Consider the following 24441-nt stretch of genomic DNA (forward strand, 5'->3'; position numbering starts at 1 on the left):
CAAGAGTGTTATAGCAGCACCACCTGTGATAGCCCAGACTGGAAACAATGCCAGTGTCCATCAGCAGCAGAGTGGACAGATGCAGGGTCAACTCCCACAGTGGGAAACTGTCATCAGTATGAGTTCGTGAACAACCATGAAAAATGAAAAATCAGGATGAATTTCACAAACATAATGTTCATTCAGGCACAAAAGGTTGTGTACTGTATGGCTCCGTTCGTATAAAGTTTAAACGGACAGAAGTAATCTCTGCTGTTAGAAAGCAGAGTGGTGACCACCCTTGGGAGGCAGGTAAAGATCGAAGGGGGTGCGGTGGGTGGTGGGGGGCTCACGATGTTCCTCCATCTGGGTGCTGTTACGCGGGTATGTTCACTTTGCGGGAATCCTTTGACCTGTGCGCTGGTACTGTATTATTGTATGCATTCTTCTGCACATATGCTGTACTTCCATGTAAAGTTTATTGAAAACTCTGTCAAAGGAAGCATAGCAGTCACATTGCTCTCACTGAAATTATTATTAATAATGAGAAGGAAAGTTTTTTGTATTATAGAATAAAATAATTTAACATATTTCATCTTTATCTCTTCCTTCAATTGTTTGCATTTGTTTTGTAACGTATAGAACGTGTCGGTACTTTAGAACATATATTTAATTTACAAATAAACATATGTATGTTAGAGGTGCTTGCTTAATGTTTTTTCAGCTGTTGGGAGTGAAGGATCTGAAAGTTTGATGAGCTGTGACTCAAGGTCACAACAAAAGGGGGCAGCCCGAGCCGGGCCTGGCTGCGGGAAGCAGGTGGCGAGTGAGGGCCTCAGTCGGTTCGGTCGGCGGCCTGTGTTTGGGTTGGTTTCTTGCTGCTGGAGTGCGAAGTGTGCACCAGGGGAGGGTGGAGAGGGAGGCAGGGCCTGGCCTCTTAGCGCCTTGGGTTCCTGTGGGGAGGGGCTGCGAGGCAGCTCTGGAAGCCGGTGAGCAGAAGAAAGGAGCCAGCAGAGGTGGCCAGAGAGGCTGAGGAGACAGGAGGGGGAGAAGCATGAGGTCATTGTTTGAGGCTGCTGATGAGTTTCCAGAAAGAGGGACTGGTGAGCCGTGTTGGAGGCTACCGAGAGCTCGGCCACTAGCCTGAGCCTCAGCCGTTAGAAGGTCCTGCTGACCCAAAGTCAGGTGGGGCGTTGCCGTGGGTGGTGGGGAGGAAGCAGCCTGGAGTTCAAGGGCAGAAGCTCTTTGGAAGACTGGGAGAACTGCGGATGTTCTCAGGCCGAGAGAGTGGCGGAGACTGAGGTGCGAGGGGGGTGCCGGCCCTGGGTCTCTGGTGGGCGCCTCTTCCTCAGAGGTGGGAGTGGGGGGTCAGGAGTAGACGCGGAAACATTTAGGTTAAAGGAAGGACCCGAAGGAGCCAAAGGCAACTTTCTGCAGTGAAGGAGGTCATGAAGCCGCCCACCTGGCTGTCGGGGGCAGAGGGAGGGGGCGCTTTGGAGGAAGGAAAACAAACCAGCCCCGGGGCCCTCTGCAGGCGCCGGGTGCAGGATGCTTGTCTGTGCCAGTGGGCGGCTGAGAGGCTGCCCCCGTGCTGGGTGGGCTGGGCATTGCCTCCCTGGCACGCACTCTGGGGCAGGGGTCCCCAGGCGGACCCTCCCATGCTTACCACAGCATGTATCCAAAGCATGGTGGGAAAGGAGAATAGTGACCGAAGAGGTTGAAGTTAATTCCGGTGATTTTAGGACAGGCTCTGCTACCTGATAGGCTAATGATATCACATATTGATCTATAGGGAAGGTTTTTGACATTTCAAAGAACAGATTCAAATCAGATCTTCTAGCACTATAGTTGGTCTGACCTTGCTGAGCCTTGAGAAACAAGTCTTACCGTCTGGAACATTGTGTAAATGGAATTATCCCCCCTACTTTTTACAGCGGCTACTGTTTGGAAAGAGACGTGCTGGGATGGCTTATCCTATTGGCCTGGGATTATGAAGCCCAACATGTGTTCCTGGTAAGTGGGTTCACTGACCCTAGTGACCTGTGCCCTCTTGAGCAGAGAGCCAGGCTGTGGCACCCAGAGGTGCAGCTGGTACAGGTGAGCCGGGTCCTGTTGCAGTCAGAGGAACCTGCTATCAGCAAGTCTGCAGGGTCGAGGAGGGCACAGGGGCTTTCGGGACATCAGGCATTCTCAGTGAGCCACACGCACAGGGTGTTTTAGGGGCTTCTTCTCGCCAGATGAATTAAGCTCTGGGGTTTTCACCACTGGTTCTTGTATCAAGGGTTTTTTCCTTTCTTTCTCTCTCTGCCTCCTCCTCGTGCAAGAACACTTGTTGCCACCCTGTTTTGCTGTCATCCTTTTGCTCCTGTTGCTCAGAAGACAGACATTCTGTATCGGCCTCCCAGCAGTTGGGGTGACTTGGGCGACCTCCTTTCTCTCAAGCTCAGTCAGGTCCTTGTACCTCCCCGCAAGCCCCTCCCCTCTCTCAGTTCAGCTCCCCTCCTCACTTTTGGCTGTCCTTGCATCAGACCCTTCATCAGAGAGGGCCGGCTCATTGTGTGAGTTACGCTTGGCCCTGGGAGGATGGGTGAAGGAATATGAAGATATAAAGAATCTTATAAGATTCAAGGAATAAGACTTGATCATCGTCTTCAAGAGACTCTATAATCTACTCGTCAACCCCCTGCCTCCCTCTCCCCTCCCCCCCCACACCCCCAATTCTTGTTCCCTGAGATTCTGCCCACCCCATCGGTCACCTCTTCCAAGAATGCTTTTCTGCACTCCCCAACTCACTGGAGCTCTCCTCCTTTTAAACTGTCCTGACACTTGTTTCAACCCCCTCTCATGGCCCTGGCCACGATCTGCATTGCATTGTGCTTTTTTGATGTCCCCGGTACCTCCTGCCTTAGCTCCTTGACTAGACTTCAAGCTCTCTTAAGTCAGGGATTGTGTCTTGCTCATTATTGTATTCTGTGCAGTGCCTTGCTCAATGCCTTATACGTAGTAGGTGCTCCATAAATTTTACTAAGCTGGAACCAACATGGACTCTCATGGCTCCCAGCATCCATCCCCTTTGCAGCCATGGTCCTCAAGTCTTGAGATACCGTAAGATAATAGGGGAAGAGGCAGCGAGTATTTGCCTAGAAGAATCCTAGGAGATTTTATTCAGGTAGGAGCAGTCACAAAAATGCTAAAAGCTGAAATATTACAATATTTTTCAGATTCTTCTAGTAGCCTTACCCTTCTGTCAACCTATTTTCACAAAGAGGCAGAAGGTAAAGTTTCTGATGCTTTCCTGCCAGGGCCCCAGTCTTCCTTCCTTGATATTGCATGATTAACTACAATACAAGTAATTCATATAGTGCTTGGGAAAAGCAAGTTCCCTGAAACTTACGAATCAGAGGGATTGGTTGGTTCCCTTTAGGAGGATGCTGGAAATAACTGTTGGTTTAAAGGTAAGAGCATATGAGAAAACTGAGACTCAGAGAGAATTTCCCTGTGATCACACAGCAAATAAGTGTCAGAGTTGATATTTGACTCTAGGTCAATCTAGTTCTAGAAATGCAGTTCCTCTCCTCTTTCTGTGCTTTTGAGGCTGCTTAGAACTGGATTCCATGAGAGGGGCTGCAGCTGCCCACTTGCTTCCTATGCCCTCTGAGGGACTGCCCGATCTTGCCAATCCCAGGGGATCTGGGTGGAATTGCTCCCTGTCCATGAAGCTGGGAGAGGACTGCATCTCCCCCATCATCACTAGGGGACCAAAGAGCAGAGGGTTTCCTCCCCACTTCTCAGCAGGAAGATCACAGTTTGCCACCTCATTTCACTTGGGTCCCCTTGAACAGAGGCTGTCAGGTCATACAGGGCCTCAGGCTTGTCACTGCCACAGAAGCTTGAGCGGTCTGCCATGAACAGGGGCTGTGTGAACCTGCACCCTTCAGCAGGCAAAGACACATGACGGCTTTGTGGGATCTTAGCTGGAGAAAGAGGGAAGCCAGGCTTCACACTTGGAGCAGTGGTTCCTTTGAGGCAGGATGGAAGGAGAGGATGTGTAAGAACTTTACAAGGAGAGAGCTCCTAGGGGGACGCATTTAAAGGGTACCAGAGGCTTGCTGGAACTAAAACACATGGCTTTTGAATTTAAAAATCAATTTAAGAACTGAAATTGTTGGTTTGGAAGGTCAAGTAGAAGAAATGCCTCACAACCCAGAACAATAATAAAAAGAAATGGAAATAATGAATTAAAATGTGAGACACTGTCCATGAGGGAAGGCCTTGGAGACCTTATCCAGGGGACCTGCCATGGAGTCATGGGAGTTCCAGAAGGAGAAAAAGGAATAGATGGAGGAGTAATAGGAAAACAATAAAAGAAAATGTCACTGAATTGAAGACAGTTTTGATTCTTCAGATTAAATGGATCCATTCATCCCATGCAAAGCCCAACACTTAGACCTGCTTTCTAGTAAAATTCCTAAACTCCAAGAAGAAAGAGAAAAATCTTAAAGTTTTGTAGGAAGAAAGAACAAGCTGTTTTCAAAGGAGAGAGAATTAGGCTCTCATTGGGCCTCCCATGTGCAGCCCTGGAGGCCGGAAGATGGTGGTCCGGGGTCTCCAGACTGTTGGAGAGAGGGGGCCACAGCCCTCGCTGAGCCAGCCGAGATGTCACTCCTGGTCATTGCGAAAGAAAGACATTTCACATGCGTGAGGACATAAAGCATACGTCATCTGGTAGGTGTGCCTGAGGAAAACGCCCATTGAAGTTCTCTATCCAAAGGACAGTTAGAGCAGAGATTCTGGGGTGGGGGACATGGAGAATGCAGGAAGCAGTGAGCTGTGGTGCACCCTTTAGTGCACAGAGATTAATCTCATTGGATGTAGCTACTGTGAGTTAGAATTTTTATTGTGCGTTATTAAGAACTTTTAAAATAGAGGAGAACTGTATGGGAAAACATAACAGGCTGAAAATAAAAATTCTAAACCATCTCTGTAAAACCCAAGGCTTTGGGAGAAAGAATGGGAGAGTGGGGAAATGAGTGTTCCACTTTTAAGAGACTTAAATAAACATAGGGCAAATAAAACATAAAGGCATTGTTATTTATGTGTATTACAAAAAAGAGAAATAAAGGTTCAATTTTGACTTTTGGGAATCAGAAGGTGTATTGGTTAGGAATAGATTTTGTTGCATGTAGTGGATAACCCCAGAATAACAATGGCTTAAACATATAAGTGTTTATATCATTTATGAAAAAGTAAAGAGGTTGGTGTGGTGGAATCAAAGTCATCACAGAGCCGCCAGGTTCTATATCTTGCTGCTCTTCCAGCCATAGCAGATTGCCGCCTGACTCAAGATGGCTGCTTGAGCTCCAGTCGTCACATCTGCATTCCAGAAGCCAGAAGGAGAAAGGGGAGAAGAAGGGTGTGCCCTTTCCCTTGCAGATACTTCTCAGAAGTCTCACACAGCACTAACATTTACATCTCACCGAGTGGAGCTTAGCCACACTGAGCAGCAAGGGAGCGTGGAGTGTGCTTAGCTAAAAATACTTTTCTTGCTGAAGAAGAAAAGGAGAAAGAAAGAAGTCGGAAATCTCTGCCTCAAAAGATCATCACTAGCAGAATGCAAATAAAAACAATAGTTTTCTTTTTTACCTTTTTAAGTGGCAAAATGTTACAAAGATTGATAAAATCCGATGTTAACAAATGATTGGGGGAAATGAGTGCTCCCTTACATTTGCTGTTGGGAGTATGAATTGTTCTAACTTTGGGGGACTATAATTGAAAATATTTAATGAGTATTAAATATCCATATCTGTCAACCCAGCAGCAATTCCTGCAGAAATAAAGCACCAATGCAAAAAGCAGTGCAAAGCTGTTTTCTGAGCCACTGTTTGTAGTGGCAAAAAAGTGGAAGGAATGGGAGCCCCCATCAGCCATGTATTAGGCAGTTATTGAAAAGGATCCAGCTCTCTCTACCTTGACATGAGGGAAGCCCATGACACATTGTTAGGTTTAAAAAACAAATTGCAGAATAATGTCTCCAGCAGTGGTTGCAGACTGGTGGCCGGTAATAGTGTGTGCCAGGCGAGTGCTAAGTGCTTTCCATTATTCTCTTCACAGTGAACTTACAAAGAAGGGACTGTTGGATTGCCTCTTTTCAGAGGAGGAATTTGAAGCACAGAGACTAAGTGACTTTCTTAACGGTGACCTAGCCAATAGGCATTGGGCCCAGGATGTTACCAGGTCTCCATAATCTGAGCTCTTACTAACTCTGCTACTCTACCCAAGGAGCACTGTCCAGTCTCTCTCTCAGATGCCTTGTATGGCCAGTTCAGTGTTTTCCAAATGTTCAAAATGGAAAGCTTTAAGTGGCGTAGTTGGCCACAGGCCCCATCTGTCCTTATTCTGTTACACCTGTAGCTTCACCATTACATGATCTGCTGGGCCCCCCAGGTGTTTGAGGGTACAACCTTGGGTTCTGGTCTAGTCCCACTTGTTTACAGGTATTTATGTTGCTTGGCACAAAGGCTTGGAGGAGTGTACTCCTGGCTGCCCACTGTGATTGCCTTAGGTGGGTGGAAGGGGGTCGGCATCGGGGGAGGGTGGTTTCATGGCTTTTTATTTGTACACCCCTCTTGGGTTTGGCTTATAGCGACAAAGATATGTTGCTTTTGTAGTTTAAATAGGAAGTCCAATAAAGTATAATTTAGAATGATGAAATATCAAAAACAACCCAGATAAATTGCTACACCTTCCTTTTTGTCATTTGTTTCTTTCGAGATTGCCTTTATAAATGTCTGTAAGCAAGGAGACTTGAGTTTTCTTTTTTATAAGACGAAGTTTTGGGACTTCCCTGGCAGTCCAGTGGTTAAGACTCCATGCTTCCTCTGCCGGGGGCCCAGGTTTGATCGCTGGTCGGGGAACTAAGGTCCTGCATGCTGCATGGCACGGCCAAAAAAAAAAAAAAAAAGAAGGTTTAGGCTGTCAGTTGTATTAGCATTGACATCTCATTCTTGAACCGCACATAAATAGGCATCAGCAGTGGTCCTCCCTGATCAGGAGAAAGGCTCTGCCCCATCGTAACCTCAGAGTCAGAGATGGGAAGCATGTGGAGTGGGGTTGCTCAGAAAAGGGTTTGTGAGCCGCAGAAGCCGTGGGCTGTTCCTGATGCTGCCTGTGTGACCCTCTCGCTGGAAATCTTGGGGAGGCAGCCGAGCGTGGCCACAGCTGTGACCGTCCAGGGAGGATGAACATAACTCAAGACAAATAGGACGAGTGCTAAGGAGAAGTCTGAGTGCTCTAAAAGCCAGTAGGAGAAGGACACAACATAGTCAGGCATCACAGAAGGGGTCCCAGAGGAAGTGACATTGAAAATGAGGCTGGAAAAGGGCAGGAAGGAGCGGGGAGGAGAGGGACGAGGATGTTTCCAGGGAGAGAACCAGCCCCTGAGCACACCTGGTTGTGGGGGACAGTACAGTGGGCGTGGCCACCAGCTGCTCTAGCGCCCTTCTGGCACCTGTTGTAGTCTGCAAGTCTCTCCTTCCTTGGCTGGAAGCCACTTCCAAGCAGCTGGGTTGGGGAGGGGCCTGCAGAGGGATGCACTGCCGCCTCCTCCCCAGGGTAGTGCCTGTGACTCTCAGTGGGTTGGGTACCTCTCAGCCCCCTTCCTTGCCTTACACCAGCTTCCCTCAGTGACCTTGCCTACCGACCCTCTACTGCGAGGACCACGGCCTTGACCACCTGGGATCAGGGCTGGAGGGATTGTTAAGGCAAGTCCCACCCACTTTTCACTGAGGCCCCTCCTGGGTGGCAGCTTCTACCTGAGCTGAACCTGAGCCCAGAGCATTGCTACTTCCCCTGCCCCCACCCCAGGAGTTTGCATCACTTCTCCCTGCATCCCCCCCCTCCCCAGTCCTGCGGGGGTGCTCTCCTTGAGGTCCCTTTGTGCAGCCCATGTGCCTGGGGGTGCTGATGGGCCGCTTAAGCATCGCCGTCTTGCCCTGAACTTGCCCCTTCCTGTAGTAGGCTGGGGGAGTGGTTCATTCATTTTTACTGAGAACACAGCAGAGTGCTGGGTACTGTGTTGGGAACTGGGAATAAAATAATATTTGAGCACTTACCCCATGCCAGGCGCTGTGATCAACACTCCACAGAGGTGGCCTCAGTTCAGGAACTTAATGCAAATAAAACGCTTAGACAGCCGCCTGGTGCCCATCACCACTCCCGAGTGCCAGCTGGTGCTATTAGTTGTCCTTGCCATAACCACACGAGGGGAGGACAGTCCTGTATCTCCACGCAGAAACTCAAGCTTAGAGGGGCACTTGCCTGCTGTCACATAGGACATAAACCCGGAGCTCTCCGAGGGTGAATGAGTAGGTGTGACTCTCACCTTCCAGAGCTCATGGTCTAGCAGGGAGATGCCCGGCAAGAGCACTTTCTTGTCAGAGTGACAGGTGCTACAGTGGGCTGAGTGAGGGCACACAGAAGAGGGGCCAAAGGATGGGGGAGAGGGGAAGACTATTCCAGGCAGAGTCCTCGCTGAGATCAACGTCACTTCCTCATCACCCGTGGGATGTCTGTTTCCTCTGGGCTTTGGCGAGGAGGCTCCAGTTTGGTGGTCTGTGCACGTGCTCAGTTAGCGGTTAATCATTTGAGGGCCCGGATATGGCTGCACCTCCCAGCCAGACTCCTGGGACCTCGTCCTCCAGGCACTCCCATTGGGGAAGACCCCTCCACCTCCAACCACTGTGTGACCTGAGGTCCTGTCACTCTGAACCCCAAAACTTCTTGGGGACACACGTGCACATGGCCTGGGTTATGGCTCTGTGTTGCCCACCCCGCCTCTCACTCCATTTCTGTGAGTACCTTCAGCTGCCCCATAGAACTGCCCTGTTGCAGTTAACACAAAGGAATGAAATGTCATCATAGAACTGTGATTGAAGATCCAAGCTAAATAAATCCCACCATGACCATGCTACCCCAACAAATCAAACTGTTTATGTTGCGCATTTCCTCTCCAGTCCCTGTCCACAGGGCAGATAGGTTTTTATACAGTTGTTGTGTGTCTTGCCTTTTTTTTATTGCTACCTTGAGGGGATTGGAAATGAGATTGATCAGTTAGGAGATGGCCACCAGGTGGCGCCAGAGCACCAGACATGCGACTCCAACCTCCTACATCTGATCCCTGCCGGTGGGAGCATCCCTCAAGTGCTTGTCTCTGGAAATTCACTTTCAGTTTTCCCTCCAAATGCTGTGTTGCTCACAATAAGTGTTCCATAGTTATTTTAGAAGAAATCAAACAATACTGAAGTGTACAAAAAGTAGAATGTAAAAATGCCGTACAATGGCACCTGTAAGAAGCATTGACATTAAGACTTGAGTACATATACTTCTAGACTTTTGTGAGTGTTCACGTGTATACACAAATATTTCAAAACATGTCCAGATGTCGTTTTCTCAGAGAGCGCTTCTCAGACCACTGCCCCCATTTAAAATTGTAACCCCTCCCCCTCCCCACTCTGCCTATACCCTTTCTCTGCTTTACTTTTTTCTCTTATCACCAGCTTATAGACCATATATTTTACCGAATGCTTTATTTATTGTCCGTTTCCCCCACTAGAATGTACTGGGGGATTTCTGGCTTTCTCGTCACTGCTTTATGCCCAGCACCTAGAATAGTACCTGACACATACTAGACGTTTGGTAACTTTTTGTTGAATGAATGAACAAATGAATAAGAGTGAATATGTCCTGAATCTGTGGACATCTTTCTCCGTCTGTAAATACTGATCTACCTGCCCAAGGCCACTCTGCAGAGAGTGAGCCAGAACTCCTGGGGGGGCTTCTTTCTGTATTAAGAGAACTTCATCATCTCATGTGGCATTTCAGAACCCTGTCCTGTTTACTGACTGACTTTCACTTCTTTCATGATGTCTTTTCCCATACAGAAGTTTTAATTTTTCACATAGTTAAATCTGCCAATAGTTTCCTTTGTTTTCTAGCTTTTGTATCACCCTAGAGAAGACTTCACCCTGGGACAATAAAAAAGAATAATGACTTTTGTTTCCTTTGTTTTTTTTCTTAGAGCTTTATTTATTTATTTTTTAAAATTTATTTATTTGGCTGCATTGGGTCTTAGTTGTGGCATGTGGGATCTTCGTTGGGGCATGTGGGATCTTTTGTTGTAGTGCATGGGCTCTTCGCTGAGGCACGTGGGCTCTCTAGTTGCGGCGTGCAGGCTTAGTTGCCCTGGGGCACGTGGGATCTTAGTTCCCTGACCAGGGATCAAACCCACGTCCCCTGCGTTGGAAGGTGGATTCTTAACCACTGGACCACCAGGGAAGTCCCTCCTTTGGTATTTTTATGACAGTTTTTTGGTTTGGTTAAATCTTTATCAAAGATTTATTCTTACAAATGATACTGGGTAAAATTTAAAATAAATCCCCCCTCAAGTGAAGAGAAAATTGTTTCATCAACATTTATTGAATAATCCATTCTTCCCACCGTTTGAAATGCCATCTTGATCAGATATTAATTCTCAGCTATACTTGATCCTCTTTTTCTGGACTGTGTTCTGTCCTGCTGACAATTTATCATCAACTGCGGCTTCCTGAAAGGACAGGTGCCGTCTCGTTACACTTCTTTTTTGAAAACTTCTTAGCTGTTTTTAATTACTCTTCCAGACAAAGTTTTAAATCAACCTGTTGAATTCCGAAATGAATCCTCTTAGGATTTAGAGTGAATTTGCATTTTATTTATAGATCAGTTGGGGAGAACTGATGTCTTTACAATATCATCTCCGTATTCAGAAGGAGTGAAATGTCTCTCCTTTGATTTGTCGTCTTTTTTTGTCTATAAGTAAAGTTTAATAATTTGCTTCAAATGATTTTTGTACATTTCTTTTACAGTTTACTTCTATGCATTTTTTTCCTTTACTTAGTAGGCTCTTACATTTTCTAACTGGCTATTGTTTGGATAGAGGAAACAGTTGATTATATGGCCAGATGTCTAACACTCAGAGCTTTCTTCTCTATCCGATTCCATCTGCTTCAAATCTTCTAGGAATTCTTAATTTTTGGTTTGTTGTTGTCATCATTCCCTGTACTTCAACATTGCAACAGAGTTCTCAGTCTTCTTATTTTTCATTTCAACACGATTAGAAGAGGGGAAAGCATATGTGTCGACCTAGTTCATTGTCTTGAAACCAAAATCTATTCATATAGTTTGATGTGAAGATGTCGTGTTCTACGCGGCCTTTGGCACCCTCCCACCCCTCGTGCTGCCGTATTCGCCTGTGGGATGTGGAATGTGGGATGGCACTGGGACACAGCCTACAACTCGGTGGGTGTTTCCCTTAAACCCACGCTCACCCGGCTCACCCCGCGGGGCACGCCCTCTGCTCCTCGTCGGCTTTGTCCTGCTGCTGCTGCTGCTTCTGCTCCCCTTCTGCAGCCCGGCCTTGCCCACCCTGCCTTACTCTCTAGAGACAGCGTCCTTCCTAATTTGGTGGGAAGGGCCAGGCTGTACACGGTGGGTCAGGACTCAGTGGTACTTGTCAGGAAGGCCCAAGAGTGTGGGTGTCCTGTCCTGCCAACCTCCTCTTCACCTCGAGGTTTCTGTAGCACCTGGTCACAGGAGGGGCAGCAGCAGAGGAGGATAAAGGACCCTCGCTATGAGCCGGCCCGTGCCTGTCACCCACTCCAGGGCTCTCTGGTCAACACTGGTTGAAGCAAGTGATGGCCTCCTAGCCCACTGGGGCCGCCCCCGCGCTTGCTCCGTATTGTGTGTCCTTGCCTTCCTCTGGCAGCGACAGTGCCCAGGGCCGTGCATGCCAGGCGCACACTCGGGTGCAGGTGGGAGTCAGAGCCGGCTGAGCCCACGCAGGGGCCTTGTCCACCCTGTGGGTCTCAGAGCAGCAGTGGGGAGAGGAGGGGGCCCTGAACAGGCGTGTCACCTGTGACACCTGATGATGCTCCTGACGGATGTGGTCCAGGCAATGACCTGGGCCGCCACCAGTCACACCAGTACTTCCTCTGCCCTTGGCAGGGACTAGGAGGGAGGGAGGGACCCTCTGCTCCTTATAGGAAACTCCCTTCCGTCCGATCCTCTGTCTACTGTAGACGGTGTGTGTTTGGCCCACACGTAATAGGCGTAAAATGCCCGAACCTCAACACCCCAGAGCACAACCCTTGAATCGGGGTTTGTGCGGGAAATGGTGAGTCCCAGGCATCAGGCCTGGCGGTGGAGCTTGTGTGTGCGTATTGAGGGGTTGTGAGGGTGTAGGATCCCTTTTTAAATTTAACTTTTTATTTTGAAATAACTTTAGACTCACAGAAATTTGCCAAACCGCGCATAGCATTTACACATACCATTCACCCAGCTTCCCTGTTGACTCACATAACCGCAGTATGGTTATCAAATTAACCTGGGTGAGTTAGTTTAGGTATGACACTATGAACTAAGCTAGCAGCCTTTTCCAGATGTCACCAGTTCCCCTGCTCCAGGGTTCAGCCCAGGATCCCTCCCTGCATCTAGTTGAGTCTCATCAGTGTCCTCCAGGCTGTGACACTCCCCAGTCTGTCCAGAGGATCACACCAGGTCCTCGCTGGATGAAATTCATGGCCTGGCTTTTGTGCTTCTGCTTCACCTACGTGTAGAGTCAAAGCGTCTCATCTGAGAGACTTTGCCGGGCCCCCAGGTACCGTCCTAGGTGCCCACGGCACTCTTGCTGCCAGATCCCAGGGCTGTCCCCAGCTCCACTGTGAAGGGTTCTGCAGTGTCTCAGGCCGCTGGCTGAATACTTTCTCCTCTTCCCGCTGCCGGCTTCTGTATAAGGTCACTACTCAGGCGGAGTCGTCTTCTGTTATCCATCAGGGTATTTCTCCGGCTTCCTTCTGGAGGAAGATCTGGGATGCAGCCTGTTTTCCTCCAGCTGGGTATATATGCTCTGCATACAGGAAAATTCACTCTGTGTGCGTCCTGCAAGTTTTTGGTTTATGTTTTCAAAGGATCACTCTGTTTGTGTTGAGAATAAACCATGAGGAGGCAGGGGTGTGGCAGGGACACTGTTTAGGAGGCCGTCCTGCTGTGCAGAGGCTCGGGTCAGTTTGGAGGTGGTGAGACGTGGTGTGTCCCCCAGAGAGGGCTTATCCCTGCCGGTGGCTGCCCATGAGGACACAGGCACCCCCGCTCTTCCAGTTGCAGGTGACACTGCCTGCCTTTCCCCAGAGCAAATGTCCCCTGGACGGTAATTAAGATTAAGTGGGTGGCTGAGGAGGGCTGTGCGGAGTCAGGGAGAGGGAGTGGGGCGCTGGGTCCCTGGTCTGGCTTTCACGATCCCTAACGTGCAGAAAGGGAAGTGTCACTGCCAGGCTTCCAGAATGGAAGTGTGCCAATCAGGATGCTCCCAGGCTGTCTTGGGTGTCTGGGACGTCCCAGGCAGGCCACCCTCATTTTCTCACTCTCTCTTTTACCCCCATTTCCCGAAGCTCTCTTCAAGTCCTCCCCCACACGTATCCCTAGGTTTCCCATTTTCCTAAAACCTGCCTCCACTCCCTGTGGAAAACTCAGGTCTTACTCATCAGCTAGTGGGTGCAGGTGAGGGTTTCTCTCTTCCCCCTGTTTTCTGCAGGCTTGTCTTGGAAGGGAGGAACCTTTGATTTCAAGAATAATTACATGTGCATGGGGCAGGGATGGGGAAGCTCCAGCTGGCCTTTTCAAAGAGGGTCTAAAATGAAACTATCCTGCCAGCCAGAGGATTCATTTTCTCTTGGGAACCCTTTCATAGTTTTATGAAAAATACATATTTTTCAGTCACATTCCTCCTATTACCTTAACTTAGAGGTGATTTCTTGCAGTTTCATGCTAAGAGAGCATTACCCTTGCTTACCCCTGCCCCGGGGAGGGTGAAAGTGGTGGTGACGGGTGTCAACACAAATAATAGCTGTCATTAATGATGTACCATGCCGGCCGCTTTTAATGGGCACCATCCTGTGAATCCCTTCAGCCATCTTTGAGGTCGCTACTGCAGTGTTCCCCATTTTACAGATGAGGAAAGTGAGGCTTGGCCAGGTCAAGCAGCTTGCCCAGGGCACAAGGTCAGTGATGGGTGAGAATTCAAATCCTGGTTTATCTGTTTTCTAAGCCGCAGAGGTACCCAGCTCCTTCTCCTGCCTGAGAACTTGCTCTGCTGTAACTGTCCTATTCTTAGCTCCTGCCAGGCCTGTGGTTGTAGCTTGTCAACCTCTGGGGGGTGGAAAGTGTTGAACCACAGGCTATGCCTGCATATATACACGCACACACTTGTGTCTGTCTGTATATCTATTTGTGTGTGGCTTGTGTGCACGGATGCTGCCCTACCCTGTGTGAACGTGTAACCTTGGGGACAGGGACAAGGGATTGTGGGGACTTCCCTTGTTTATTTTATACCTTTTTAAAGGTATTACTCTTATGTAAAGGATTCTGGAAGCCCTCCTACTTGAGAAGAGCAGGCCTGAGTAGGCATCGCTAGGCTGGACTTTCTGAGGATGGATGGGCTGCTGGTTTCTGCCTCCCCGGCCTCAGCACACAGTGTGTGGGGGCGTGGGGGGCGCCCGGTCAGCGCTGTCACGTGAATTCGCGGGTGGCTGCCTGTCTGTGCTGGCCCTACGTCAGCTCCATGCACGTAGGTGCTTCACTTCTCCAGGAAGATGCCCTTCCTTGTCCTTTTCTCCAGGTTTGCTCAGTTTCACAAGTTTTCTCTCGTTTTTGTCTATCTGCAGACCCTCAGACTCCACACCCAGCCCTCTTCCCCGAACACTGCTGCTTTCTCTCCCCCAGGGGGGCTCAGCCAGGGGGGCATTTGGACACAGTGGTGCCTCCTCAGCTGTCTAGCCCGCTCAGCTCATTATCTGGCCCTCAGTGAGGAGGGGAGATGTTGGATGTCGAGCATCTGGTGGGTGGCTTGAAAGGGGCGGGGGAGGGCGTGGCGAACACGGCACCAAGGGATGGCATCTCAAGTCTCATGTGCTCACGTGGCCGGGGCCTCGCTTTGAAAGCCGCCAGGCGCTGCTGCTTGCCAGGAGGAGGCTTGGCCAGTTTGGAGAGGGTCGGGAGGGGGTATAGTGAGAGCGCCACTGCCAGCCCGCACGAGGGGACCTTTCCTGGGCGCCTGGCAGGTGGTCCAGCTTCAGGATGACCGTGACCCTGGGGGTGGCCTTTTGGTAATACAAAACGGGCACGCTGTGGCCGTCCAGAGAGAGAGGGAGAGAGAACACATACGCTTATTGTTCCTGACGTGGAGTGAACAACTGGTTGTGGGTAGAAACCCTCTTTGGTTCTGTCTCTTCATCTTCTGTTCAGACGCAGAAGGTGGAGCAGCTGTGCCCGAGGCTGTGGAGAGCAGCATGGCCACGTGAGGAGGCAGGCTCGGACACGGGCTCGGGGCCGTCTCTGTGCTGGTCTGAAACATTTGGAAGACATCACTCTCTTGTACTTGAACATTCCTGGATGTGTGTATTTTCTTTGAAACAACCTCCACAAGCTTAGGAAAAAGTGGTTTTTCTGCCTTCTCCACAGTGGTCTGCACCAGACTGTCTCCTGCTATTTCCTTGGTTTCCTGAACCTGCAACATTGAAGGAGAATTCTCAAAGTCTGGAAGGAAACCAACATCACATATGGGACTTTCCTTCCCCTCTTCAGGAGCCCACACACGAGACTGGAGTCTGTCACACAGAAACCAGAGACACGGGGTGGTGCTGTGGTTCTGATACAACTCCACGTTCTTGCAAAGTTACGTCATGAGAATCTTTTCCTCCTGCAGGAGGCATTAGTATGAGAGTGTGTGCGTGTGTGTGTGTGTAAGAGGTGAGGGAGGGTGGGAAGACAAGGTTTTTGGCCGAACTTAACAAGCCGGTACCCTTCCCTTGGTGCCGGACTGCCTCCCTGTCCAGCAGGGGGTACGGGCAGGCAGGTGTGTGAAAAACGGATCCCCGAGTTACAGTGTAGTTTCTCTCTCTGAGCCTCAGCTTTCTCATCTGTAAAATGGTTTTTTAAAATAATTTTTAAAAATAAATTTATTAATTTTCGGCTGCATTGGGTCTTCGTTGTTGCACGCGGGCTTTCTCTAGTTGTGGCGAGTGGGGGCTACTCTCTGTTACGGTGCGCGGGATTCTCATTGCGGTGGCTTCTCTTGTTGTGGAGCATGGGCTCTAGGCGCGTGGGCTTCAGTAGTTGTGGCATGCGGGCTCAGTAGTTGTGGCTCGTGGGCTCTAGAGCTCAGGCTCAGTAGTTGTGGCACACGGGCTTAGTTGCTCCAGGGATCTTGCCAGACCTGGGGTCAAACCTGTGTCCCGTGCATTGGCAGGCGCACTCTTAACCACTGAGCCCTCAGGGAAGTTTTTTTTTGGATGCATATAAATCCTTAGCCAGAGCCTTAAAAAGAGTAAGTGTCTAATAGATTGTTGTGATGGCAGCAGTACTCAGACTGTGTGTGAGCTCCTCGAGGGCTGGCCTGAGTCCTCTGCACAGAGCAGGGCTTGGGAAAAGGGTCACCAAGTTTACTGAAGGATTGAGGGAGTGACCAGGAGGCAAGATGCCATTCCTGTGGCTGTAGTGTCGAGCCATCTGTTAAAGCTGGCTCCGTGGGGAGCCCTGCCTGGCTTATTAGCACCCCTGTTAGTCTAGGATGGGCAGGGACTGGGGTCAGGTGAGGAGGGGAACCTATTCCCTGTGCTCCTGGCACACGGGCATCTGAGGTGTGCTTTCACACCTCTGGGCTTCTGCTCTTGCTCAGAGTGCCTGTGGCCCACCCACCGCTTGCCTAGAAACACTCACACTTGCCCTTTTAAGACCAGATCCACGGCTCTTAGTGATGTCTTCTTTGACGCCCAAGGTGAACCTGTGATCTGTTACACCACGTGTCCTGTGAGTATCTACCTATGGGGTTTTCTCCCCTCTGCTACACTGCTGGACCCTGGAGGGCAGGGCTGTGTCATCTTTGACTCTGGTCCTCAGAACTGGTCCTCCAGGTCTCAGTGGATGGGTGTTGAGCCAATGAATGAATGAACTGCCGAGCAGTTACCCATTCGTAATGGCCCTAAAGGTAGGAGTCATTTATCCTCAGCTCCTCTCTTTTCCTCTCCTGTCACATGCAGTCCATCAGCAAGTCTTGTCTGTTTCACCTCCAGAACCCCTCCCAGATCCATCTCTTTTCCCCATGGCCAGCAGTCCGAGCTGTCAGCATCTCTTACACCCAGCTGGCTTTGCTGCTCCCATCTTTGGCCTCCCATGGAGTTCTCTGCACAATAGCCACTGTGATCTTCAGAAACGGTGAGATCAGATCATGTCACTCCCCTGCTCAGAACCCATTCCCGGGCATTCCAGGTAAAACCCAAACTCCCCACCATGGCCTGCAAGACCCTTTATGCTCTGGCCCCAGCCCGTCTGTCCACTGCCTCCCACTGCCTGGGCTCCAGCTGTGGCCGTCTCTCTCCATCACACACCTGCTGAGCTCCTGGGCATCTCAGACCCTTTGCACTCGCTGTGGCCTCTGTAAAGGACACTCTGACTGGTTTTTATGGTTGACTCCTTCCTAGGGCTTTAGCTCAATACTGCATCTTCAAAGTCCTTCCTTGACCACCCTGGCAAATACTATCTTCCACCCTATTTTATTTCCTGGAGACCCTCATGATCTGAGTTCACATGTGGTTTCTGACTCCTGCGCTGGAGTGTGAGTTCTCTGGGGGCAGGGTCTGTTTGCTTTGTGTCCCCTGTGCCTGGAACAGGGTCCTTGACCAGTCTTCCCTGCATTTGGATGGGAAAAAAATGACATCTTTATTTTCACTAACTTCTAACTGAAATTTGGCATCTTCCTCAGTTGCTAATGTGGACAATAAATTATAGTAATGTTTACAGTACCTGGAACTTTGTCACCAATAAAAATCACAGCTACCTCCATATCACATAATAATTGTGGGCATGCATCTCAGAAAATTGATGTTCTTGACTACTTTGAAATTATGGTAGTTATTAGACCCACCAATAGATCTTGCTATTTTAATGCAATTATATATATATATATTCCCTTACCTGAAGAAATACATATATTACTATATTATAAATTACCTTGTGGTATGCGGGCCTCTCATTGTCGTGGCCTCTCCCGTTGCAGGGCACAGGCTCCGGACGTGCAGGCTCAGCGGCCATGGCTCACGGGCCCAGCCGCTCCGCGGCATGTGGGATCTTCGCAGACCGGGGCACGAACCCGTGTCCCCTGCATCGGCAGGCGGTATATTATAAATTACTTTGGAAATAATTTTATAACTGAATTTTAATACAGTTGGCTTCCTGAGTAGTCCTGTGTAATTGGTTTCCCGTATAATTTTATTTTATTCATTTAAAAACATTTCTGTGATGGGCTTCCCTGGTGGCGCAGTGGTTGAGAGTCCATCTGCCGATGCAGGGGACACGGGTTCATGCCCCGGTCTGTGAAGATCCCACATGCCGCGGAGCGGCTGGGCCCGTGAGCCATGGCCGTTGAGCCTGTGCGTCCGGAGCCTATGCTCCGCAACGGGAGAGGCCACAACGGTGAGAGGCCCGCGTACCGCAAAAACCAAAAAAAAAAAAAACCAAAAAAAACCCTCCAAAAAAACCCAAAAAAACATTTCTGTGAGAAGGGGCCCATGGGCTTCACCAGATGGCCAAAAGGGTCCAAGGTACAAAAATGGTAGGAACTCCTGGCTAGAACAAAGTCCGTACAAAGTAGGAGCTTGATGAATGCTTGGATGGGCAGGTGAAAGGATGGTGCACGTCTTCCCCCGTGAGGATGAATCCCCTGTGTTTTTAGGGTTAGGTTATGGTGGCTTGGCATGAACTTGATATTTAGGAAATAGCCTTGGTCAAGGTCTTTTGGAGATCTACTCCAACGATCGACACTGAAAAAGAGGCATTTATTACAGAGCCCCGGGGGTTGGAACCTTTTCTTTCAGACACAGGCTCCCCCTTCAGCTTCTCTCTGCACATCTGCTGCCTCCCCACTCAGAGGGACTCTCCTTGCACTGGGCAGGATCTGGCCACTCTCCCCTCCTGAGGGCATAGTGCTCAGTTCAGCTGACTAGCAGAGACTGGCACCATAGGGTCCTGAGTTCCTGGAGATGCAGGTGGGCATTCTGGTCCAATCAGTCCGGCCTGGGAGGCACGGTCCACATATTCAGGGGCCTTCCCGTGGGGTGGGGGTGGGGTTCTCAGGGAGGGGCCTGGGCTGGGCTGACCCCCTTGATGGGAGTCTGGTCCCTGGCGAGGAGTTGGGGCTCGCCTGGGCCTCAGGGATGGCAGGCGGATGGGTGAGGGTTCCTCTGGGCCCTGGAAAGGATGTTCCATTCTGCTTGGTGCTCTTATTTCTTAGCATGTGAAATATCTCTTGTCTGAGAGTCACTGCCCATAAATTAGGCTGTTTTGTCAGTGACGAGATATGCAGGAGTCACATTGGAAACAAGTGGTCTGTCTGTCTTTCCAGCTCAGGCCGCCAGTAGGAAGCACGATGGGTAGCATGGGTGGGCTGTCACTTTGTCTCTAGATGGGCTGGGCCAGAGTGGGCCGGGTGCGGGGGAGTGGGGGGCAGGTCAGGCCTCATGGAGGAGGAGCCCTATGCTCGGACCCCTGGACTCAGCCTGTGCTCCTCTGGGGGCCTGGAGCCCGCAGCTGGAAATCTCCTTCCCAGTAGGGGAGGCCTGTGGTTTCACAAAGAACCATGCTGTCCTTTCTTTAATGTTTTAAGTTAATTGTTTGTTTTAGGAAAAAAGAATAAATATAAATGAATGAAACTGCAGGATTAGAATGAACACTAATCGCAATTAATAGCCTTAACAGAGTGCTTGCTTGGTGTTTGACCTGACCCTAGCACTTTGCATGCATTTTCTCGTTCAGTCCTCACCTGGGCCCTCAGAGGAGGCCCAGGCCCTGGTGTCCACTGACCAGGGTTTGGACTCCCCAGTTCTGCCACTTAACTAGCAGTAAGTTACATCACCTCTCTGGGCCTCAGTTTCCCAGGAATGAGAATAGCCTCTGCCTCACAGGGTTGTTGTGAAGATCAAGTGAGCTAAAAAATGTTGTGCTTAGCCCAGCGCCTCACTCAGCATCGGCACTCCCTGTTCACGCCGTGTGCGTGTGGGGTGGGGGCCCCGAGTGCACCACCAGAGGTCGCTGGAGAGATGGGCCAAGTTGGCGACGTCCTGCAGACGGGAAGTAGGGAGTGAGCAAATGACGGTCATGGAAAAGGGTCTGAGACTCATGGCCCCTAGGCTGAAGGGCTGCGTGACTGGTTACCAGGCCGATGGGGAGAGCCACGGCCTCTGGTTTGAGCCCGGCCAAGCAGACTGGGCTTCACGTCTGGGCTCCCCTTGGGGAGCCCTGCAGAGTGCTGGGTGCTCCCTGAAAGCAGCAAAGCCCACCTCAGCCTGGAACTGGAGCAAGTTGGATCCACCCCAAGAGGGTTGGCTGGCTGTGTGCCACTCTGTCTCCCCATGGTGACTCCGTCAGGCTAGGATCGAGTCACTTTGTTCAGATGGATGAGCAGCTTCCATCCATCAGCACAGCCTGGCTGAGTTGGCCCCAACCCCAGTCCATGGGAGCTGGTTTGTCTGGTCTGAGACAGCCCTGGCATCCTGATTCCCTCAGCTGCCTTTGGACTCTTCCGTTTCTAGATTCCCTACTTGGAAGTCTCTGGGCTTACTTGGAGGTTTCTGTTGGAGGGTCCCATCCACTTGATTCCCAGGAGGTGTTGCTTCTATTTCAGAGGCTGGTTCCTCTCCCCTCAGGCCCATCTCTCTCTTTTTTTTTCTTTTAATGTGTTGTTGGATTCTGTTTGCTAGTATTTTGCTGAGGATCTTTGCATCTATATTCCTCAGTGATATTGGTCTGTAACTTTCTTTTTTTGTAGTATCTGTGTCTGGTTTTGGTGTCAGGCTGATGGTGGCCTCATAGAATGAGTTTGGGAGTGTTCCTTCCTCTGCAATTTTTTGGAAGAGTTTGAGAAGGATGGGTGTTAGCTCGTCTCTAAATATTTGATAGAATTCACCTGTGAAGCCATCTGGTCCTGGGCTTTTGTTTGTTGGAAGATTTTTAATCACAGTTACAATTTCATTACTTGTGATTGGTCTGTTCATATTTTCTATTTCTTCCTGGTTCAGTCTTGGAAGGTTATACCTTCTAAGAATTTGTCCATTTCTTCCAGGTTGTCCATTTTATTGGCATAGAGTTGCTTGTAGTAGTCTCTTAGGATGCTTTGTATTTCTGTGGTGTCTTTTGCAACTTCTCCCTTTTCGTTTCTAATTTTATTGATTTGAGTCCTCTCCCTCTTTTTCTTGATGAGTCTGGCTAATGGTTTATCAATTTTGTTTATCTTCTCAAAGAACCAGCTTTTAGTTTTATTGATCTTTGCTATTGTTTTCTTTGTTTCTATTTCATTTATTTCTGCTCTGATCTTTATGATTTCTTTCCTTCTGCTAACTTTGGGTTTTGTTTGTTCTTCTTTCTCTAGTTCCTTTAGGTGTAATGTTAGATTGTTTATTTGAGATTTTTCTTGTTTCTTGAGGTAGGCTTGTATAGCTATAAATTTCCCTCTTAGAACTGCTTTTGCTGCATCCCATAGGTTTTGGATCGTTGTGTTTTCATTGTCATTTGTCTCTAGGTATTTTTTGATTTCCCCTTTGATTTCTTCAGTGATCTCTTGGTTATTTAGTAATGTATTGTTTAGCCCCCATGTGTTTGCATGTTTTACATTCTTTTCCCCTGTAATTCATTTCTAATCTCATAGCGTTGTGGTCAGAAAAGATGCTTGATATGATTTCAATTTTCTTAAATTTACTGAGGCTTGATTTGTGACCCAAGATGTGATCTATCCTGGAGAATGTTCTGTGTGCACCTGAGGAGAAAGTGTAATCTGCTGTTTTTGGATGGAATGTCCTATAAATATCAATTAAATCTGTCTGGTCTATTGTGTCATTTAAATCTTATGTTTCCTTATGTATTTTCATTTTGGGTGATCTGTCCATTGGTGTAAGTGAGGTGTTAAAGTCCCCCACTATTATTGTGTTACTGTCGATTTCCTCTTTTATAGCTGTTAGCAGTTGCCTTATGTATTGAGGTGCTCCTATGTGGGGTGCATATATATTTATAATTGTTATATCTTCTTCTTGGATTGATCCCTTGATCATTATGTAGTGTGCTTCCTTGTCTCTTATAATATTCTTTATTTTAAAGTCTATTTTATCTGATATGAGTATGGCTACTCCAGCTTTCTTTTGATTTCCATTTGCATGGAATATGTTTTCCATCCCTTCACTTTCAGTCTGTATGTGTCCCTAGGTCTGAAGTGGGTCTCTTGTAGACAGCATATATATGGGTCTTGCTTTTGTATCCAATCAGCAAGCCTGTGTCTTTTGGTTGGAGCATTTAATCCATTCACGTTTAAGGTAATTATCGATATGTATGTTCCTATGACCATTTTCTTAATTGTTTTGGGTTTGTTTTTGTAGGTCCTTTTCTTCTCTTGTGTTTCCCAATTAGAGAAGTTCCTTTAGCATTTGTTGTATAGCTGGTTTGGTGGTGCTGAATTCTCTGAGCTGTTGCTTGTCTGTAAAGCTTTTGATTTCTCCGTCGAATCTGAATGAGATCCTTGTTGGGTAGAGTAATCTTGGTTGTAGGTTCTTCCCTTTCATCACTTTAAGTATATCATGCCACTCCCTTCTGGCTTGTAGAGTTTCTGCTGAGAAATCAGCTGTTAACCTTATGGGAGTTCCCTTGTATGTTATTTGTCATTTTTCCCTTGCTGCTTTCAGTAATTTTTCTTTGTCTTTAATTTTTGCCAATTTGATTACTATGTGTCTCGGTGTGTTTCTCCTTGGGTTTATCCTGTATGGGACTTGCTGCGCTTCCTGGACTTGGGTGGCTATTTCCTTTCCCATGTTAGGGAAGTTTTCAACTATAATCTCTTCAAATATTTTCTCGGGTCTTTTCTCTCTCTTTTCTCCTTCTGGGACCCCTGTAATGTGAATGCTGTTGTGTTTAATGTTGTCCCAGAGGTCTCTTAGGCTGTCTTTGTTTCTTTTCATTCTTTTTTCTTTATTCTGTTCCACAGCAGTGAATTCCACCATTCTGTCTTCCAGGTCACTTATCCGTTCTCTGCCTCCATTCTTCTGCTATTGATTCCTTCTAGTGTAGTTTTCACTTCAGTTATTGTATCGTTCCTCTCTGTTTATTCTTTAATTCTTCTATGTCTTTGTTGAACATTTCTTGCATCTTCTCGATCTTTGCCTCCATTCTTTTTCCGAGGTTCTGGATCATCTTCACTATCATTGTTCTGAATTCTTTTTCTGGAAGGTTGCCTATCTCCACTTCATTTAGTTGTTTTTTCTGGGGTTTTATCTTCATCTGGTACATAGCCCTTTGCCCTTTCATCTTGTCTATCTTTCTGTGAATGTGGTTTTTGTTCCACAGGCTGCAGGATTGTAGTTCTTCTTGCTTCTGTTGTCTGTCCTCTGGTGGATGAGGCTATCTAAGAGGCTTGTGTAAGTTTCCTGATGGGAAGGACTGGTGAGGCCCATCTCTTCTGCCCCTGGAAATCCTGAAAGTGTTTTTGCTTATTAATAACCATTGTCTGTCATCGTGTGCTAATACAGTTTGTTTTTAGTATTTTAATATTTCTTTGATTATTTCAAAGGGATGTGGAAGGGGGGAGTTAAATGTGTAAGTTCAGGTCACCATCATGAGACAGCTGGTGGCTGCTGCATTTGCTGTGGTTAATTTACCTACTGTAAAACGCACTCATTCCAAGTGTACGGTCCTATGGCTTTGTGGATTTCTGGGACTGTGTAACCATCACCACATCTGGTTTTAGCACATTTCCATCACCCCAGAAAAATCCTCTGTGCTCATTTGCAGTCAGTCCTGCCTCCACCCCAGCCTCTCATTGTTGTGCTCCCCCTCTCTATGAATTTGGCTTTTTGGACATTTCATAAGAATGGCCTCATATTGTACAATCCTTTGTGTGACCTCTTTCACTTAGCATGATGTTTTTGAGGTTTATTCATGTTATACTTTGTATCAGTGTTCCATTTCTTTTTATTGCTGAGTAGTATTCCATTGTATGGAGATATCCCATTGTCTATCCATTCCCCAGTTGGTGGGCACTTAGTTCCCAGCTTTTGGCTAAGATGAATAAAGTCATGTGCATGTTTTTGTGTGGACATATGTTTTCATTTATTTTAAAGATAGTTACCTAGGTGTAGAGTTGTGGGGTCATTTGGTAAAGTTGATGTTTAACTTTTTAAGAAACTGCCAGACTGTTCTCCACAGTTGCTGTGCCTCTGACACCTCGAGCCAGAAGTCACGCATCCTCAGTGGGTCCTCCCTCCCCCTACACCAGTTTCTGTTGCATTTCTGTCCTTACTGTCTCTCAGCCTGTGTCCTTCTCTTTGGTGTCACTGTTGCCACTCT

At 48.3% G+C, this 24441-nt stretch overlaps 1 protein-coding gene across 2 annotated transcripts in view; it reads left to right on the forward strand.

Annotated features, from left to right (window-relative positions):
• RALGPS1 (Ral GEF with PH domain and SH3 binding motif 1) overlaps window positions 1-24441 on the forward strand; it is a 281611-nt gene that overhangs the window by 17261 nt on the left and 239909 nt on the right. The window contains exon 2 of one of the 2 annotated variants that reach the window (XM_065878487.1): window positions 1914-1992. The exons of the other annotated variant lie outside the window; for it this stretch is intronic. The gene's annotated coding sequence lies outside the window, so the exon portion shown is untranslated. The remainder of the gene's footprint in view (window positions 1-1913; window positions 1993-24441) is intronic. 2 annotated transcript variants of the gene reach the window in all.

This window comes from Phocoena phocoena, chromosome 6, assembly GCF_963924675.1.
Source record: "Phocoena phocoena chromosome 6, mPhoPho1.1, whole genome shotgun sequence".
Classification (NCBI taxonomy): domain Eukaryota; kingdom Metazoa; phylum Chordata; class Mammalia; order Artiodactyla; family Phocoenidae; genus Phocoena; species Phocoena phocoena.